At 35.0% G+C, this 8,946-nt stretch overlaps 1 long non-coding RNA gene across 1 annotated transcript; it reads left to right on the forward strand.

Moving 5' to 3' along the window:
- Nucleotides 1-3,128: 3,128 nt before the first annotated feature.
- Nucleotides 3,129-8,946, forward strand: LOC108983476. Its single transcript, XR_001994874.2, has 5 exons — nucleotides 3,129-3,493; nucleotides 3,627-3,683; nucleotides 4,373-4,438; nucleotides 7,239-7,325; nucleotides 8,181-8,946. It is a non-coding gene; the product is annotated as an uncharacterized LOC108983476 (long non-coding RNA).

Below are 8,946 nucleotides of genomic sequence, written 5' to 3' on the forward strand. Positions count from 1 at the left end.
ATGGAAACTTCTGGTTGGGAAGTTTTGGCAGAAGAAAATTCCAAGTGAAGCCAATTCACTCACAGGTGGGACCGAAGAAGTAAAAGTTGATTCCATCGTTTCAACCTCAGGGGCTTTGATACCATGTAGAAGAATTGCTTGCCTCATCTATGAGAGCCGTATTCATATATAAGAAAAGTTACAGGGGTCAACTCTACACATTGATAGTTGTACAAGTGCTAAACAGAGTTTACGTACTGAATACAAAGATTACATAGCTATATTAGAGTCACGAATATGAGCAGTAGACGGGGTGAAAATCACTGAGAGGAAATCTGGAATGACATACGAGTGTGCTTTCCATATCTTGTGCCTTGTCATATATATTATATGCTAATTGTTAATTAATACAACATGAAATTTTAATCTTATTATTCAAGTCTATTACATAAAATTAATCTTATAAATTTTAATATAACATTTTATTATGATATTACATAAATTAATCTGATAATATTTAATATAACATTTGAATGTTGACATAATATATAAATTTTAATTTTATAACGTAAAATTAATATAACATAAAATGAGGGATATATGTCAATCATTTGCTAAAGTTTTGTTAGAGTATGATTTTTTTTATCTGTAAAATTAGAAGTTTCGATTTCGGTGGTGAATTGGTCCGGTATTGATTCTTAAATTTTTAAAACTGATGTAAGTTCAGTTCTAAGAAATTTTCAAAACTGGACCGAATCTAATCGAATAAACCCTTAGGAGAAAATGATTGAGCTGCAGTCTTCCTCTAAGGAATCTTCTCCCAGCGACTAACATTTTTACCCAAGTCCTCGGGACCAAGTCTGTTTTGATTAGAGGGCTTGGACATTCCTTTAAGCATGTCGGTTCGTCCTCCAGGGCCTCGGGTTTAGAAGTGAATAATCTTACCAAAGATTTGAATGTTGCGCAAATGAAGTCGAGACATCAAGAGTTGAAGGATCTTGTGTTGCGATAGTCATATTTAGAGACGCTTCTGCAGAAGCAGCAAAAAGACTAGAAGGAAAGAATACGCATTAAAGTCTTCTTTAGCAGGAAAATGTTGGTCTAGATGGAACATGTTATGTCACTACCGCAGGATCGTGATGGTCAGGGAAAGAAAAAGAAATGAACTTTAATCTATATTTGAAACTGCAAGATGCTATCAAGTAAACTTTATTTTATTTTGTACCCTTACTCGAAAATATTTTCAGACATTGTCTTTTATTTTTGTGTGATACAATTTAAATTTAATTAGTGTAATATTTACCTTTATCGATTTATTAATTCTGATTGACTTTACATTTGAATGTAATTCTCAAATATTTGACCGTGTCTTTACGTTCGAAACAACGTCCGAACATAAATAAGGATACTTGCAACCGCACACATCCGCATGCACAATATCTCGTTCGAACATGTAAAGCCCACGAAACTACAAACGTTTCTATGGACATCCAAATGTATATCCCTTCACATCTGAACTAATGTTAAACAGGCGTTCGAACTGAAATTATTCTATCATTTGAACCTCACATTTAAAATGTTGGAACAAAGCATACATGCGAACGTATACATCTAACCATGCAAACATATATTTCTTCACATCAGAACCACTGATAACTGACGTTCAAATTTAAAATTATAACGTCAAATTTAAACCATTCGAATGAACAATACATGCAACATATCGTTCCAACCATCTGAACGTATATCTCTTCAAGTTTGAACTAATGATAACTGACGTTCGAATATAAAATTCGAACATTGGATTTCAAATGTTCAAACGAAGAATATGTTCGAATGTATTTATTAACCGTTTGAACTATTATAATTGAATGTAAGAAAAAATCAAGTTTGAATGTTAGTTAGTCGGGTTGACACTCGAACATCAAAACATACGTTCAACATAGTTTTCGAGAAAAAAATTGGATGTCACAAATTGTCATCACATTCGCACGAAAGAACAAATGGTAGACTATTAACAATCACAAAATATACTCTATGATGCTTTTGTTGTGCCGATACATCGAAAATTTCTAACCGTTACAAAAAACCTTCCATGACATCTTATTTTTTAATTGTGGCGGTTTTGTCCATCACAAAACATGCTTTATGTTGTATTGTATGTCCCAAAGATTTAATCAGATCATGGTTAATAAAATTATGGTCCTACTAAGTTCAAGTCAAAATAAAAAAAGATTTTAAAATGAAATTCAAATTTTAAGTCCAATTTTGACTTGCTAATCTTCAATTTGTATACAAATAATGGTTTTTGGGACAGAAGATTTTCCCACGAATACTATTTGATAGCAAATAATTACGTTTTGTCACCAAAATCACATCGTCGAAAAATTCTTGCCACAAATAGCTATATTGGATCATTTTATTTGTCACGATTTACAATCTGTGAAAATTAAAGAATTTTTCCCAAAAAATTAAGCTCATCATAAAAAGTTGATTGATAATATTTTTTTACTGCGACATATGCATTTATTAGTGACAGACTTAGTTGGTGACAAAAAATTTATAGTTCTCGTGAATACAATTTGGTTGCAAATAATTACCATTTGCCACCAAATTCACGTCGTTAGAAAAATCTCACAACAAATAATTATATTAGACAATTTCCTATTTGTCAGGAGTTACAATCTGTGACAATTAAAGGCTTTTTCCTACCAATTAAGATCATCAGAAAAAGTTTGCACATTTTACTTTTTTACTTTTTTCACAAAATTAAGCTCATTAGAAAAAATATGCAGATAATATTTTCTTACAGTGACATATGCATTCATTAGTGACGGAATCAGTTGGTGACAAAAAAATTAACAGTTCCTGTGAATACTATTTGGTAGCAAATAATTACGTTTTCCACCAAATTCACGTCGTTAGAAAATTCTCTTCGCAAATAATTATATTAGGCAAAATTTTATTTGTCACTAGCTTTAATCTGTGAAAATTAAAGACTTTCTCCCACAAAATTAGGATCATCAAAAAAAGTGTCCAGATAATATTTTTTATACAGTGACATCTACATTCATTAGTGACGAAATTGGTAGGTCACAAAAAATTTAAAATTTTACATATAAACCCAATTTCTTCTCTTTTCCCTCTCTCTCTCTCTCTCTCTCTTCCAGCCTCCCTTCACCAACGCACTCCCCTAGCCCTCACGTCGCCGGCCTTCCTCCCTCCATCCTGAAACAGCCCCTCCCTCACTTGATCTGCTCTCCTCTTCAACCCAGTGCCACCGCAGCCTCCAACTGTTGCAGACCAGCCCCACCTTCATTCTACCTTCCCGCACACCTCCCTCCCTCTCCTCCTCACTGAATCGAGCCGCCCTCTCTACACAGGTTCTTTGCTATCATACGGCCCAGATCCGCCGCCAGCAGCTACCGCACCACCTCGTCGAGGCTACCAGCCATCCACCAACACCCACTGCTTCCCCATGGCTAGCCTGAGTCCCCTCTCCTCTCAGATCTGTGTATACCTCTCTCCCCCTCTCCTACGTGTGTCACAACCTCTACCACCCATTTTGGGTTCTGCTCCATCACCACCACCCATTTTTTTTTTTAGTTCCATCACACTCATTCTTTATTATGTGGTGAATTGTGCAGATGGAATCTTTAGTGTGGATAAGAAATCTGTAGAACCATTACTACTTCAAAAACAAGGTAAGCTTCTATGGCTTGATGAATTATTATCAGTTTTTTAATGTTGTCAAATGCAGTTCCCAACTTTTGATAAGCTATGCTATGTTGTGAATTGCATATGTGAAGAGTGTGCTTTGATTGTACTAGTTGAATAAGTATATATTATGAATGACTAGTTGTATATGATGACATGATGTTGTGTACACAAAAACAAACTTGCATGCTTTTTATTGTGATCAAATCTTAGTTACTCTGTCCCTGATAATGGAAGTAGATCTTTACAATACAGGTTTTAGGCTCAAATTGATCATAGCCGAGAAATGGATAAAAATCTGAAGTAAAGTTAATCACTCACAGTAAAGCAGCCCTCTTAAGCCTAATTTCTTATTGTGCTAGTTTTTTTTGTAATGGTGGCTTGTGCTCTGATAATCTAGATTGGGATGGGGAGAAATCCTACTGATTAAAGTTGTGCTTGGGTAGTTTTAATCTTTGAATTTAATTTATTTTTTTTCCTCTTATTTGGTTTTAGATGCTAATTTGTGCATGTTTATGCCTTGTGTATTAGTCCATCTTTTATACTCCTACTTTTGATGTTGGATGGTCAATGTCAATTGAACATCAATAAAGCTAGTTTGAAAGTTTTACATCTATTGTGATTAAGTTTTTTAATTAAAATGGTTTTTTTTTTTTTTTTTTTTTTTTTGTATAAGGGCTACTACAGTCGATAGCTAGCAATCAAAGTGGGAATATGAGAGGGACCAAGGTGGGCCAACCCGGTAATCAAAGTATTTCATTAATCTAATTTGTGTTCAGAGTAGTTTTTTTTTTAGTTTTTTGTCGTCTTTATTTGTAAGGCTAGAGATTTCCACATGTGTACTTAGTCAATGAGGTCAAATGCAGTTCTAGACTTTTCTAATTTTACTTTTCTGCAGTTGTAAGCTTTTCTACTTTTACTTTTGGATTCTTTTGCTTTCAGCTCTACTTAAGTGCATAATATATTATTACCAACTGATATGTTATTCACATTTTTTTGTATTTTAAGTATAAGGTTCTGATACTGTTTTACCAGTATTTTCTTTTTATTTCATAAAAGACTATTTCTGACGATCATAAATCGCCGGAAATACTTTTTTGTTGCAAATGCATGTTTCCCGCAAATTCCACCACAGCAAATAAGTATTTCCGACCCGATGAAAGTTTGTATTTTTTGCGAGGAAAAGAATTGCCGGAAAAAGAGTATTTCTTACATATATTTCACTCATAGCTTTAAATACTAAAAGTTACCGCACATTTCTGAGGAGTCAGCTGTGACTTGAAACGGCAGGAAAAAGTTATTTTGGACAAAAATATGGACTAATTACGACAAAATCAATCGTGGTAAAAGGCTAATTTGTTGTAGTGGTACCACTTTGTTCGTGAAGTGTATTAAGTTGGTAAGTAAATTAACTTTTGAAAATCCGAACATACTAATTACAAAAAGAATAGTGTCACAAAAAAATCAATGTTTTGCTATCCTACTAAGAAGAGTTATACATTCTTCTCTTCTCATTTTGCTAACGATTTAATTTGTAGTTGAGGACATTCGACTTTTTAAAATCTTGTTGTGTGCTTTGAACATTCTAATAATGATTTAATGGACATTCAAATTTATCCATTAATATATTTAATGAATAATAACATATCTCTTGGAGTTCAACTCGAGTATGGATTTTTTTAGAAAGTGTAGGAGAGGCAAGTGGGGGAAGCTTGAGGTGCATTGAAGAGTGAGAAAGGCCAAGTTGGATAAGAAATGGAATGTTAAGAGTACGTCTGTGCAGAAAAACTAACTATCTGATCCGTCCGAATAAGCCTACACGAGCTGACAAAAACGATTTAAACAAGCTTTCGAATCGAACCCGATAAACGCCGGTTTCAACTGACTAACGTTTAAAAGAAAAACCCATTTATAGAATTGGCAATGGCCTAACCATTTGCCAATGCAAGTCCAAATTAAAAAGAAATGTGAGAAAAAAATACCTGCATTGGCCTAGCTAAACTTCTCAAGTTTAACATTTATGCTACAATATATGTTAGCAGCTCTCCATATCTAGCGAGGGACTATAGACAAACCAAATTATTTTTTTATCATTTCTCTACCTTCCGCTCATTCTGTCCCTCGATATTTTTCTGTCTTCATCCCCAAAATCCTTCATTTCATCCATCTTTTCTTTCTTTCTCCCAAACTCCCTTCACTTCTTCGCCCCTTTCTTCTTCAACCTGCAAGCCATTTTCTTTTCTTCAGCCCCATTCTTCCCCAGCCCGCAAGTGTCCCCTTCTCTCCAGTGGTCGCATTCTCCAGCGGTTGCCATCGTCTTCGTGGTCTCCAACGTAAGTCTCTCTTCCTCACTCTTCTCTCCCTCTTCTCTATGTATTTTCTGTGCCGTCCCTTCTCTCCCTCTTCTCCAATTCTTACTTTACCTTCATCGAAAATGCTCATGGGTTCTGTTGGTTTGACTCTTCTATTTCTTACTCTCTTATGGGAAAATGCTCATTTATGCTTTCAGTAATTTGCTACAAGCAATTTGTAGACAACAGTTTTACTCACATTTTGGGTGCTTTGTCTCCTTCCCTTGTATTCAGTTCCGGGGGAGTTGTCTGTAAGGACCGTAGTTTGAGCCGTAGGGCTGGTATTCAAGATAACTATTGTCTTCATTGCCTGATCTAACTATACTGCGTATCGGCTTTAAATGATTGAAGGACATGTTTGTTTCTCATGCATAAATGCATTTTAAGCTTTTTAGCCAACCATGAATATTCCTACTAAAGTATTTTAATTACATGCTTCCCTATTCCTCTATTCTTGACTTGAAGGTGTTTATATGCCTTTCAGAGATTCAAAGAATATTGATACCAACAACCCTGGGTCTTAATAGTGTTTACCAATCCTCAATGCCATTTCATTTTGATAATAAATGACTGGAAACTGATAGCTGAACCATGGTTGGTTGTTTTCAACTCCGTTTTGATGTCCACTCATCTTAATATCTGTAAGTTGATTTATTAGTATTAAGGATTTTGTTCTTGGATGGATATACACGTTTTGGATCTCATTTCATTCATAAATCCATATATTTCTATTACTGTATGGATGCCTATATTTTTGCTTGAGTGGAAATGTCGTCTATTATCAGCTCTTTGCAATTTGGATGAGGGGGCTTTACATCAATGAAATATAAAGACTAAAGAAGCTCTTTTCCCTAACAAAGGTTAATTCAGAACATTCATTTTCCCTTGTGTTGTTTATGATTTGTACAAGAGCATGACTTTTACTCTGTTTATTGGGTTTATAGCCTTTTCTTATATTATTATTATTATCAACATTAGCAGCTTGAAATCGGTAGACTTGACTTGTAAGTATAGACTGGGGAACACACTAAATGGTTTATTTGCTTTACTCAATGAGAAATTTATGCTGTCAATTTGTTTGTATGATGTTGATATAGAGATTATCCTTTTGTTCTTCTGTAAAACTATGAAGTGCAAAGTTTTGATGTTATAAAAAAATATATTGGATGACTTTAATTTCTTTCCTTGTAGCATTAAGGTGGTAATATATGAAGCTCCAGACAGAAGTTGTCATTGCTTATCTTATCAGCTTTATCTGGATTCTGCAAATTCATTGCGGTTAGTATTAATAATTGTATAGTTTCTTGAATTTGTCTCTTATTATTGCTAGTGTAACAATGGAAATCGAAGGAAATCTTTCCCTAGTAAGTTTGTAAAATTTAAAATAGCCCAAATCCTGCAAATCGAAATTGGTAATTAACGATACCAACTTGAGATGCCTGCCCAAAGAATACATTGTTCCCCATATGTTTGACAATTTATGTATCATTTAATTATTCCTTTTTATGTGTTGAATGATTTACCGAGTGCTTTGTGGATTGTGTGGACTGTGTCGTGTGAATTCGGACTTGAATTTGGAATCTTGTGAATTTGGACTTGAATGTGCTGGAATCTTGTGAATTCCTTTATATGAATTCAGAGTATGAACATTAAACATGAAGTGAATATGGACTAAAAGAATGCAGTTTTTTTTTTTCAAAAAGAAATTAAACATGAAGTGCTCTTTTTTCATAGGTTCTTGAACATGCTAATTAAGTTGATGATCTACTTCTTTGAATTATCTCTAAAAACTTTTTTTGTCAAATATTATTAAAATATATGAAATGTATTTGCAAAATATATAAAAAAAAATTGTCAAATAATATTAAAATATATTATTATATTATTATTTTGATTTTAAGATAACTAGTCCAATGTGGACTCACCTAATCAAAAGTTGATACTATAGCCAAAAGTTAAGATTCTAGCCAAATTTTGGACTTGGCAATGACTAGGCCATTGTCAATGCTCTTAGAGTTTTTTCATATCAACCCTAGCCACTAGCCCTCTCCATTCCCTTCGTCATCTCATCTCCATTTTACAGAGTCGTAAGCTAAAATCATGGCCTGACATTTCCAATTTTACTCGCAACAGGCAAGCGAGAGAAATCAATGGCGCCGAGGTAGAGAACCCCAAAGGTGAGCAGGAACCCTGATCTCATTCATGGTATCGATATATACTCAAGGTCGAAGATGTACCACAAGAGGGGCCTCTGGGCCATCAAGGCCAAAAACGATGGTGTTTTTCCTCGCCACGGCGCCAAACCCAAGGCAGCCCTTCCAGCCGATAAGCCCCCCAAGTTCTATCCTACGGATGATGTCAAAAAACCCCTCTTGAACAAGCAGAAACTCAATACCACTAAGCTCAGGGCTAGTATTACTGCGGGTACCGTGCTAATCATACTTGCTGGGAGGTTCATGGGCAAGAGAGTTATTTGCCTGAAGTAGCTTCCAACTGGATGCTTTTGGTCCACTAAGCTCAGAGCGATCATTTTGGTAGGCTTCGAGTTCGAGGATTACCCAGAAAAGAAAATGTGGGCAAGGCAGAATAACCATATGGGGGTGCTTTAAGTTGAGAGGAAGATGTCCAGGAAAACTAAGAAAAAGTTCACCCATTGTCTCGAAAACAGAAAGAGAGAGAGAGAGAGAGAGAGAGAGAGAGAGAGAGAGAGAGAGTAGAAGGGGACGGGATAATGGGAAGGTAGCAAGGATTAGATTAATTTTACGTCACTTCAATGGCAACCAAGTCTGTTTAGGAACTTTTTTTATTCTTATCTTTGTTGGATTCAAAAAATGAGAGAGAGAGAGAGAGAGAGAGAGAGAGAGAGAGAGTAATGAGAGGAATGGGTAGAAAAAGTGAT

The sequence above is a fragment of the Juglans regia genome, chromosome 10 (assembly GCF_001411555.2).
Source record: "Juglans regia cultivar Chandler chromosome 10, Walnut 2.0, whole genome shotgun sequence".
Lineage (NCBI taxonomy): Eukaryota > Viridiplantae > Streptophyta > Magnoliopsida > Fagales > Juglandaceae > Juglans > Juglans regia.